Source organism: Octodon degus, unplaced genomic scaffold (genome assembly GCF_000260255.1).
Source record: "Octodon degus isolate 3935 unplaced genomic scaffold, OctDeg1.0 scaffold00234, whole genome shotgun sequence".
Classification (NCBI taxonomy): Eukaryota; Metazoa; Chordata; class Mammalia; order Rodentia; family Octodontidae; genus Octodon; species Octodon degus.
In genome coordinates this window covers 1539416-1552152 of record NW_004524810.1, presented here as the reverse complement: position 1 = coordinate 1552152, position 12737 = coordinate 1539416, and the positions used below count along the sequence as shown (strand labels likewise).

At 40.0% G+C, this 12737-nt stretch overlaps 1 long non-coding RNA gene across 1 annotated transcript in view; it reads right to left on the bottom strand.

Moving 5' to 3' along the window:
* The window catches only part of LOC111813875, a 17600-nt gene extending 7272 nt beyond the window's left edge, over nucleotides 1–10328 (bottom strand). The window contains exon 1 of the long non-coding RNA XR_002819007.1: nucleotides 10316–10328. This is a non-coding gene — a long non-coding RNA (uncharacterized LOC111813875). The remainder of the gene's footprint in view (nucleotides 1–10315) is intronic.
* Between the last annotated feature and the right edge of the window lie 2409 nt (nucleotides 10329–12737).

Below are 12737 nucleotides of genomic sequence, written 5' to 3'. Positions count from 1 at the left end.
GAATGTAGCTATATATCTATCCTAACCATTTTGAATACACAGATACAAAATGGTCATTCATCTATATCCCCTTTTTTTGTTTAGTTCCATCATTTAAATATTGTAGGTGTGTGAACTCAGCAAAATATTCCAAAATAGTTCAGTAGTCCATAATAGTATTGGGTCTTCCACTTGACTGGCTATGTCAGAAGTTGTTGACCTGAGTCCCCTACAGCTCAGCATAACAACATGGCTTTATTTCTTGTACTTCGTTTTTATACTTTTCTGCTGGATGGTTAAGACCAAGATAAAGCAAGACCTATGTAACAAGAATTACAGCTTTTGTATCTGAAAAGATCAGTGAAACCCCCTCAGGATCTATCCTGAGATCCTCTACCTCAGATTGTAGAACCTCTGTCAGTGTCAGCCATGTGGATGAGTCACGGCCATTGCTTGGCCAATGTGCTCTCTCTGAAAGCCTGAGTATTGAGTTGATTTAAACAGACAAGCAATAAAATGCTAAACATTCTGCGATAAGTACATGCCTTCTGCAGGATTTCATGCTATCTTTTTTTCCTAAATTCTAGACCAGTCAGGTTAATTTTGAAACCCTAAACCATAGAATATTTGATTCAGATATTTCCCTTTCATTAACTTAAGAGGACAGAGGAATCCTCAGACTACTTTCGTACTACTCCAGCGTTAAGAAGAAATTCTTGACTGGAAGTTATCCATGCTTTGAAATAAAAAAGGTTACTTTATGCTCTTTGTGTTTAAATAAAGGTAATTAGACTTGTTATAGAAAATGTGGAGAACACTGAAAAAAAATCACTTATAAACTTAACTCCTGACGACAACCACATGAACATTTTTTGTGCTTTCTTCTAATTTCTACACAAACACACACACACACACACACACACACACTTTGCAAGATTTGCTATATATGTTTTAAATATTTTTCATGTATTGCCAAATTGCCCTCCAGAAAGGCTACATCAACTTACAATCCATTTTCAGTGGGTAGTGTAATTTTTCGAAAACAAATTTTGAATTACAGTGTTGAAAAGTGCCTCAACGCTCTCTCTATTTTTTGCTTCTTCTTCTCTCTGGAAGTTTCCCATTTCTCCCTTATGATTTTCCCCAAGTACAGTGAGTACTGAGTACATTTAACTCCACTGACAGCATGGCTTCTCGAATTGACTACAGCTCTAAGAAAGGGTCCTAATTAACGGAGGGTGTTAATATGATCATAGACGGGGTCCTGATTACCAAGAGTGGTAATCCAATCTCTCTAGCTAGTGAAGGGCTCAAAATCAGAACACAGCATTCCACCGACAGGAGGACACGATCCACACTGGTCTGGAATTGAGTTTTAAAGCCTGAGAATTACTTGCATTCATTGTTATGAAAGAGACTCCACTTCTCTGATGGATGTGAACGCGGTTCCTATTCAACTATATTACAGTGGTCAATGGTTATTGCTTTATGGTATATTTTAATATCTATTAGAGCAAATTTGATCACTAATAATTAATTTTCAGAATTCTATTTTCAATAAGCTTCTTCCAAATGAACTTCATATCCATTTTATTAATGTAAAAAAATCCCTTGGGATTTTATTTGAGATTATTTTAATATTGTAAAAAATAATACAGATGAATTGAACTCTCTTGTGTTCAGTCTTTTTAGCCAGAAACTTGTTACATACATACATACATACATACAGAGAGAGAGAGAGAGAGAGAGAGAGAGAGAGAGTCTTCATTAGTTTATATCCTAGTACAGAACTTAGGTCAGATACAACTGCAAAGCCACAGGAATACGAGCTGCTAGGGCTCACGTAGATTGCACAAGGGCATGGCACATAGTGTTTGAGTGCTTTAAGAGGATAGTTAGATTTAATTAGGAAAGTCAGGGGAAGCTTCCCTGAGTAGGTGGCAATTGAACTATGAATGATAAAAATGAGTTAGGCAACTGGGCAAGAGCAATATAAGCAGTGGAAACTACAGCTACAAAAAGCCTGTCCACAGTTAAGCACAGGAACTATGAAGGACTGAAAAAATATCAACATATCTCAGATCCCGAGAGAAGCTTTGCTATACTAAGAAGGAGCTGGAAAGCTTGGGAGATGAGGGGATGGAGCTCAAGGGTGCTGACCGTGGACCAATCAATCCATGGTAAAGAGTTGTGTCTCTTTTTTAAAATCCAGCTGAAACCACTAAATATATCACTTTGACAACCACATTACCTTTACCCACAACGTCCAATCCAGCACCAAGACCCATCGACTGTTTTCTACACATTTCTTCAGTCCATCTGCTTCAGTCCATCCCTTCATCCCTTCATCTTCACCAACACTACCTTAGTCCATTATCACTGCCACGTAGACTACATCCTCCCTGTGCCCACACTTGCCTCACCCCAGTCTAGGCCTACATAATCAGGAGAATGCAGACCTGACATTGATACCATTCAAGAAAGACTCAGTATACAAATAAGGGCTGCACTAAATAGTGCTCTAATGTTCTTGAGATTTGTTTAAAGGGTAGTTAGGTGTGTCCACCCACTATAAAAACACAATGGACATCTGTGAAATGAAGGAAAGGTTACTTTATTTGACTGTAGTAGCCTTTTCATTATTTAGATGTACATTGAAAACATCACATTGTATAACTTAAATATACACAATAAAATTTTCACTTGAAAATATTTCAACAGAGCATGTCTGTTTTGTTTTTGTAAATACTTGGTAGAGGGTCTCACTACACAGCTTGGACTCATGGTGATCCTTCTGTTTTCAGCCTCCCCAGCACTGGGATTACAGGTGTGCATCACCACACTTGGTCTAGGTGACAGCTCAGAGTGCCCTGGGGCAGGACCAGCATGGCATGTGGTGCTGAGCTTGAACCCCGGTCCCTATACTTGCCTAAGCAGGCACTTAGTATGCTAAGCTGTCTCACCAGCCCTTGTTTATGCTGTTCTGAAAAGAAAGAAAATACTAAAAGAGGATCGGTTTTGCTTTTTTCGTTTGATTGTTTTTGAGAGGAGGAGATATCAAGCAGGCAGATCTTGAGTTCAATTTTGAACTGTTTCAAATATCCTTGGGAGACTGGGTGTGGTGGTATTCACCTATAATCCCAGCTCTTGGGAGGCTGAAAACAGGGGAATCACTAAAAGTCTGATCTACTAGTGGGACCCTGTACACCCTATACACACTGTCTTAAATTCATTAAAAGAAAGAAAGAAAGAAAGAAGAAAGAAAGAAAGAAAGAAAGAAAGAAAGAAAGAAAGAAAGAAAGAAAGAAACATCCTTGGGATGTTCTAGAGAAACACCAAGTGGGAAATAAATGCTAGGTGAATATCCACTGCTTGCCTATCTAGAGTGACTCTCCACCCTTGTCTCTATTCAGACTGACCTATTTGAAATGAATCTCACTCATGTAAAAAAGGCTTTCTCGAGGTCTCTGGTTTTGCATTAGTTTCAGCCAACAGGATGTTCAGATGGAATATTGAAGGAAGAAAGTGAAGGCTGAGTGTATTGTGCATCATCACCAATCTGCATTCTCTCTTCCTGCTCCTCCTCTGCTTCCCCAACTCTTCCTTGCTCGAGCACTCTATCTTCAAACCCTCTCCTCCGCCTTCTTCTTTCAGACCCTTACTCTAATCTCATCTTCCCCCTCACCCCAGCACCACCACCTTCATCCAGTATACATTTTCACCTTGCTCATTGAGGCCTAATGCAGTAATTGTTCCCCCCCAAAGACCATACCATCATCTCTTCATTGCTATTCTGAACCTGTACAAATGATCTTTTCACTAAAATCTGCCTGCTTGGAGTGTATCACCTATTTCCTGCAACTATGCCTAACATTCATAAATTAGAAATGGATGCGTTAGATTTAAGTGTGTGAGTCACCAAGTACAGTCAGTAGTTGGAGCCATGGCGAGTCAGAACATCTTCAGAGTGTGAAGGAGGAATAAGTCCCGAGGACCTCACCCAAGTCATGTGCTCCGGAAGACAGTAACTGCAAAAGCACTGCATGAGCAGCAACGAAGTGTCCACGAGAAATCGGGCAGCGTGTCGGGACAGCCCACAGGCAGAGCGAAGAGCAAGACACGTAGCAGTCAAGATTTTCACTTGACACAGCAAGGTCATATCCCATATTTTTGTATTCCTTTCTAGTTTATCATGCTTTTCTAATATTTAAGTAACCTTTCTATAATTTGCAATAGAGTTTAAGGTGAAAACACACCTTCTTAAAGCCACCTTTCCAATATCATTCATTAAATAATTCATCACTTTCTTACAATCACTTCATCACACATTATTTTAAAAATTATAAAGAGATATTTAAGAGCTGTTAGATGTTTAAGAGCTTCCTATTTGACTATACTATAGTTGTCAATGGTTAGTGCTTTGTTGTGTATTTTAATATCTCTTATGGCAAATCTGACCTATAATTTATTAATTTTCAAAATTCTTCTATCAATAGCCTCATTTATTCTTTTTTTTTTTTTTTTGCAGATTTGGAGATTGAACTCAGGCCCAGCCCTTGCGCTTGCCAGGCAAGTGCTAATTCTACTGAGCTATCTCCCCGGCTCCTCATTTATTCTTTAAAATAAACCTTAGACCCAGTTTATCAAGTTCTAAAAATCCATTGGGATTTTATTTGAGATTACTTTAATCTTGTAAATATAATAGGATATATTTTAATTTCATTATATTTAGTTAGTCTTTTGAGCCAGAACTTTGTGTACACACACACACACACACACACACGCGAGCGCACGCACACACACACACGCACAAATTCTATTACCTTCCAGTCTTTTTTTCTAACTCAAAGAAGAATATAGTTATTTTTTAGACATATTTTGTGAACATCATTTCATTTCCAAGTATTTTACAATTAATATGCCTTCTAATTTTTCTTAGATATACTTTGTTATTCTTTCTCTGATTTGTTTTCTGGTATGAATAATACATGTCTGTGATTGAAAAAATAAGAGAAACTGGGCTGGGGAGATAGCTAGCTCAGAGGTCTAAGCATCTGCCTGGCCTGAGCAAGGCCCTGAGTTAGATCCCAGCACTGTATGCCGTGCTGGCCCCAGAACCCTGGGCGTTCTGTGCCAGCCACCAAACCTGGGCATGGTGGTGCCCATCTGTAATCCCAGTGCTGGGGAGGCTGAGACAGGAGGATCATTATGAGTCCAAGCTGCAGAGCAAGACTCTGTATCAAATAAATAAATAAATAAAAATTAAGAAGAAGTATGCATTTGTAACTCTAACGGCCAACACTCAGATGTCAACATTGTTAATTTTTGGCATGTCTAATAAATACTTTTATATTCTTACATATATTTATCATTATATATCCCTATACAAATGAAGTATTTTATTCCGTTTCTTTCTGCACCTGCTATGAAACACTGTCATATATTGGTCCGTACTTGTAATCCATCGATCTTCATTGCTGAATGCTACTCAGCCATAGAAATGTAACAATTTATTCAACCAGTCTTCTGGGACCTTGGCTGTCTCTAGCTTCTGAGCACAAAAGAATACTATGATAAGCCTCTTTTACCTCCTCAACTTCACAGAGCTTTAAAATTTTATTTTTATTAAATAAAACAGCACTTGGGGGTGTAGTTCAGTGGTAAAGCATGTGCATAATACGTGCAAGGTTTTGGGTTAATTCCTACCACCAAAAATAATAATAAGCGCAATAATAATAAACTGAATATATAAGAATATAAAGTAAATATTTACAAATAAAATAGCAATACAATGATCACTTATCTAATGGGATCGTGGCAGTTAGTGGGAAATAGAGTGTTTAAGTATTTAAGTATTTATGTGTTCCTCTCTAATCCATCCCTATTCCCTTATCATTCCCTTTATTTTATTTCAATTTTACTATATGTACATATATGCCTAAACATATGCAATACATAATTTTACGTGTTTTGAACTTTTATAATTAGAGTATTTCTGTAGCCATCTTTCTGTCACTTTTTTTCAACATCCGTCATGCTTCTGAGATTGAACCATGTTCTTATAAATAATTATGGCATGTTCACAGGTGTATTTAATTACATAGACAATTAATTATTAATCCATTCCATTGCTGACAAATAGCTTTTGCTATTACAAGGGATGATAATAATCAGTATGAACACCTTTGAGAACTTTTCTATGACAGATAGATAGATAGATAGATAGATAGATAGATAGATATAGAGATATAAAGATATATTTCAGTACTAGGGATTGAAATCTATGCTAAATATTGATTGAAGAGTGAAGCAGCTGGGTCAAAAGGCATATACATTTTCAACCTACCAGATAATGCCAAATTGTCTTCCCAAAATGGCTATGAAATAATTACGTTCCCTTCAGTGATATTCAAAAGTGGCTTTACATCGTACCTAATTCTTATTTCACATCTTAAAATACCATATTGGTGAGATTAAAAGATGCCACTGTGATTTTAATTGGTTCACTGATTACAAACAACGTTGAGCATATTTTCACGTGTTTATTTACCATGCGTATCTTCAGGGTAGATCCCATTCAAACTAGTTTCCCAGTCTTTTCCTTAGGGCTGACAGTCTTCTGTAGTTTGGATATTAACTCTTTGTACCATAATTGAAGAAAACTCTCCAGTTTATGTCTCATCTTGTCACTCCCATGGCATCTCTTGATGAACAGAATTTCTTAATTTTAATGTAGTTAACGTTTAATGACATTTTCCTTTATTCCCTGTGCTTTCTTTGTCTTCAGAAACCTTTTCCTTCCTCTATATGAAACAAACCTTCTCTTATGTTCCAGAAGCTTTAAAGTATCAAATCTTCATGACACTCTTTGGCATGTCACATGAGATAGGGTTCAAGTTCATTTTTCTTTGTGAATCATCAGAGGCATCCACATCATTTTTTAAAAGACCATACATTCCCAAACCACCTTCAGTGCAGCATGACACACTTGAGAATCAATCTGTCACCCCCGCCGCTACAAATAAAATAAAATAAAATAAAGAACTATAACAACAGAACCCTATTTTGTTGGCATTATGTTATTAAATAAAGTATACTAGTTTGAAAAATAAAAACATCATAATTTCACATCTATGTCCTTACTTGGGTCTCTTAAGTCTGTCAATAATTTTTATTACTTAGATGTATAAGTTTGGTGCCTATTTTCTTAAATTTATTCATAGGCACTTGATATTTTTATAGTATTAAAAATAATGCTTGGTTTTCATTGTATATTCTAACCATCTCTGCTGACATATACTGCAGAAATTCATTTTTTAAACCTCAATTTTTTTAAAATTCATTGACCTTTAAGGTAAAATTCTGATAAAAAGTCTCTATTCTAATTTATAGATAGGATCTACAGCTACATTTGTGTAAAACATCACACACAAATGAGAATTCCCTAGCACCCTCCTCCCTGATCCTTATAAATTGTGTATAATTTTATCCTCTGATGTTTTCTAATTTGACTCACTAAAATTTTTGTGAGTAATATTCAGCTGTTTGTTCTTTCTGTTGGGTAATACCCATGGTGCTTTCTAACTGTGGAATTATGTTTTTATGAGAATTCTCTGAAGCCTACACTGAAGAGAGTTCCGTTGAAGAAGATTTTTGATTGTTCCTGCCACATGCCCCTGGGTACTGCTGAAGGAAGGCAGTGCTTCTCAGCTTGAAGCTTTTCCAGGCCACCCAGGTAGCAAGTTTCAGGCAGCATAAGGCACTGAAGGACTGGCTTGTACTTATGAACGTTCAGGTATGATTTTTCTTCACCTTCACTGAGTGTCAAATTTGAAGATTTCTTTGCTGCCTGCTATTGGAGCAATTTTATCCCTAGCATTCACACTTCAGCATTTTAGGCTGGCTTTTAGTCTACTTTCTCTTGGCTGATCTAGAACTTTGTGACCACTTATCCCTCTTTCTGAAGCCTGGAAAAACTCAAATTCAGCATCCCCTGGACCTATCAGAAGTCCTCACTGCAAAATCCAACAGCAGTGCCCTGACTTGCTTTGGTTATTTTATTTTGGCCTTGCTTTCAGTTCCTTGAGCCATTTAGAAAGCTAGATCTATGGCTTATTCATAATTTTAAGTTCTTTTCAATGAGAGAGTTGGTAAAAGTATCAACTTTGCCAGTGGTTGTCCATCCACTACACTGCAGATATACACTCCCAAATCATATCCTAGAAATTTTCATTTCTGTGTGTCATGGTTTGGTTTTTTTTTAAGGTTAATAATATAATACAGGACACATTTTATAATGAATCACCCAAATAATTATATACAACAGGTGTAGGAACCCATTCATACACTAAACACCAAAGAATCTGGCTGGAGGCCTAGAGCCCAAAACGAATTCTCCTGTAGGTCTGCTTTATGGCTCTGTCCTAGAAAGTCCCAAAGATCAGTGGTGGAAGCTGAAAACTCTACGCCAGCAGGATGAAGGACCTGTGCTAGCAGCTCGAGCTGAGGGATCCGAGCTCGAGCTAGGAAGCAATGCTCAAGGTAAGCACCAGAGCTCCCCCAAAAGTACCACAGCCATCGTCAGCAGCAGGGCGGTCCCCAGCTCCTCTAGTGATGAGGAAAGCTGAGTTCCCACCAGGAAAGCCAGTGTGGCAAGCTTCAATGCACATTGTCCCCTTCAGAGCCAGGAAGCGATGCGAAAATGAGGACCAGAGCTCCTCCAAAGTTCATGGGGAAAGCCAGCATGACAAGGTCCCCCAGCAGAACAGCCCAAGAGAACTAGCAGCTTCCAACAGCTCCAACAGCTTCTCCAAACAGCATCCCTAACCGCGTTTGGGCAGCTTCTCCTGTTCTGCCTTTATGCTCCTGGCAGCAACCCTCAGGTGGGCCTCCTGCACCCAGCACCATGCCAGTCCAATTCAGCTGGGTGTAAGAAGTTGACCACCAGTTAGAAATCCACAACACCGTGTGTGTTTGCCTCTGAAATCTCAATGTAAATTATCTCCTGTTCGGCCATTCTTCCGGTCTGGAGTGCATCTAATTTATTGGCCTAACAACTCTTCAAGTTGAGACGACATGGCCGTCTTTGAGACAGCCAATCCAGTCACTCCTTTCCCCTACCGTTCACTGTCTTTCCCCTTCTAATATGTAATCTGGCAACAGTGATTAATTAAACCCAAACCTATCAGTCTTCTCGACCTCATCCCAGTGGGGAGCAACAACTTTACTGACTGCTGTCCAATTTTATGAGCTCAGCGCTCAGCATCCTACCATATTTCTCTAGTCTCTTTACTCTACCATGCTTCAGAAACACTGACTCACAACTTCTTCCTGTAGATCTCCAGCTTTCCCTCACCCTCTCCTTTCTCAGTTGACTTCTTTCTTTCTTATTTCATTCAGATAATAGAACCCAGTGCTGAAGAGCTCCCCTACCCACACATCCGCCCACTCACCACATGCACACAAAATTCCCAGAATTTGGCATCTATTCCCAGCTTTTCCTCTTGTGATTTGGTTGAACTGCCTGCTGGTGTGCAGCTCCAACCCCCTTGTTGCTCTCCATCCCTCACTAGAAATGATTTTCTGTCATTCGGCTGCTCTTCCTGCTCTGAGAATGTGCCTGTGGTCAGGTTTGGTGGGTTTAAAAAAAAAAAAGAAAGAAAGAAAAGGAGATTTCTGTTTCTAGGAAGATGAAGTAAATATGCCTTTCCCTCTTCTTCCAGCTTAGTGAAGTGAGACATTGTATACGTTATGGTGTGTCTCTAGGTGTCCCCACAAAGGCTCATGCAGTTATGGGGCGCGGACTTCTAGAGTTTGTCATTATCTTTTGATCCACTGGGATTATGGGTGATCCAAGGCTGGGATTATGGGTGTGAGTGCTACACCCAGCCTGAGGCAGACAGCCTGAATGTAACATAAGACAGACTGAGAGACAGACTCCCTCTCTGTAGCCGTTGTTGCTGCTACTCCTCCATTTTGCCCTTGCTCTTTGCCGCCACCATGAACCGATGCCCTGTGTCTTGGGTCAGCTGACTATGAACTGAAACCTCCAGTAACTGTGAGCTGAATAAACCTTTCCTTCCTTCGTTTTCAGTGTGCAGTATTTGTCTCAGCAATGAGAAAAGAGTAACTGAGAAGAATATAAGACCACAGCTACCTGAAGAGAAGCAGGCAGGCCAGCTACGGAACTCAGCAATGGAGGAAGAGCCCAGTGATCAGTTCATGACAATGACTCATTTTGGTTGCCAACTTGATGGACTGAGAGATCAATCAAGCACACTTCCGAGTGCATCTGGGAGGGTGTTTCTAGAGGTCCATGACATGCGGGGCAGCGCACTGAGGAAGGGAGACTTGCCTGAGTGTGGGCGACACTGTCAGGGGAAGGAGAAAGCCATGCAGCACTGGCAGGCTCCACGCTGCGGGGCCAGGTCCATTGATCTGCTGCTGCTGTCACCCCAGGTCACCAGACTCCAACTTCTTCAGCTTTTCAATGTGGACTTGCACCAGCAATTCTCTAGGGAGCTTCCAGGCCTTCAAGTGCAGCCTGGATCTACATCCCTCGTCCCTTGTGTGCTGAGGCTCTCAGCATCTTGGACTGAGCATCTACTGGATTCTGTGGTCTCCCATGTACAGACAGTCACTAAGGGATACTGCAGCCGCTGATACTGTAATCCAACCCTATCTTATATATATCCTATTGGTTCTGTTTCTCCAAAGCAGCAATGGTGGCCCTTTTAGAACTTTCAGTGATAACAAAGCTTCTGCTGCAGCACATGTGCCGTAGAGTTGCCACCACCGCTCTAGCGAAACCTATTCGAATATAGTTAGTTCTCTTTTCTTTTCATTCGTTTGCCTCCTGTATCCCAGATGCTGAGTGGAATAAGCTGGCAACCACAAACTCCAACAGGTAAAGACCAAAAAAGTCTTCAGAAAAAGCCTTCTCTGTGTGGCCAAAGAACAGGGGAAGGGGCAGGGCAGCAAAATAGAAGACTTTTACACAATAACCCCTGCATTCTAGCCACTACCAGAGAAAAAGATGGTGGCCTTGAGGAGGCTAGACTCCAGCTCCCCGCTGGGCTACACACTTCGGGTGTTGGAAACACCTCTGGGGAGGGGCCAGGATTTTCATCCCTCTTGTTGGTCTGTAATGACATCAGCTATCATCACTATTGTAACCACAGCGCTTGGAACACTTTTTGGCCTATGATAGCGGCTATTTGCATGTTCTTGCTCAAATCACTCATCCCTTCTGTGCCTCAATCTTGTTCTCAGTTAAATGAGAATGAATGTAGCATTCCAGGTTGCTGTGAGAACAGGTTAATGTATGGAAAGCCCCAGGCCAGTGTCTGACATGGCAGCCGTTGTTGTTGCTGCTACTGTTGTCATTTGCTCCCCCTTGACTTGTACGCTTCTTAGAAATAGCTGTAGGCATGGCCCATGACTTTTAGATTTGTGGTGTTTGCACTCTTCTTATTTTCTATATATTCTTTAATTGCAATCATGTTGCTCCCTTTATACCCAAGAGCTATGTGGAGGATTAATTTTAAACTTCCAAGTGGGTGGGAAATTTTCGTTTAGATGTTTGTTTCTAATTCATAGTTTTATTATTCTGTGGTCAGAGAGTATGTCTGTGTACTTTGAGCTTTAGGAGATTTACTGCTGTTTTTTTTTATAGTCTGGTACATGATCTATTTTTAAAAACTTTCTTCAATTAAAGTAATTTCTCCCTTTTCCCTCATTGGGAAGACTTTTATGCTAGGGATATATTCTATAAACATATTTCCCAACACACTAAACCAGACAGTTAATGAAATGAAAGCTTCAATCATGTTGAGTTAACAATGCTTTATTCTTGTTCAATTTTCAGTAAGTACCAATTGCAAAGCTCCCCAGAGAGAAAGGAGCGGAATCAGGCACACTCATCCTTCAGGTGTGATTTTCTAGTTCTTCATCTGGCGCTTCTTTTCTGCCTCTAGTTTTCTTCTTGTGAAAGAATGCCTTTAATTCTAATTGTATGAGATATAATTTCCAAAAGTGGCCACAGCATTAATTCTGGTCCCACATACTGTTCCAGGATCTTGCCTGCTGAGCAAGAAACAAAAGTCGGTTGCCTTTCCTTTGAAGTGGAGTAGGTCTTAAAGACTGCATCCACGAAAGTGGGTAGGGTAGAAGTCGTGTACTGCTTTTGTGGTGGGTCATCAAGGGCAACATCACCTCTGCCTGGCTCTGCCTTCTGATGCTTGCCTTGGAACTCAGTTACCACACTGTTAAAGAGCTCAGAGGCTACTCTTAGGTATTCTAGTCTCCGGCCCCAGTTGAAGTTCCAGATATAAACACCATCACTTGACCGACATCTGAATGAATCTTCAGATGATCCCAGCCTCATGCTGGGGGTAAAGACCAGAGCCAACTGATTTCTAAAGGGCCCTGTGTGATGCAGACACTCAGTGAGCATAATAAATGGTTGTTATTACTCATCCACAGTAACAGATTGTGAAGAATGCAGCAATCTCAACTTGTCAGAAAATTCCATGTAGAGGAAAGGTGTTATTATGAGAAAAACATCATACTAAGTTCTGAAAGATTTGGATAGGAAACTACATTGACTTATATCTGGCCTTGATCCTTAAACAAGACAAGTAGCCTCTCCGGGTCTTAATACACACTGTGGACACCTTTGGACACCTTCCACTGGTAATATCTTCATATAAAATACTTAATATTTAAAGTTTTCTTATTGGGAAATGGTCCATATGTAT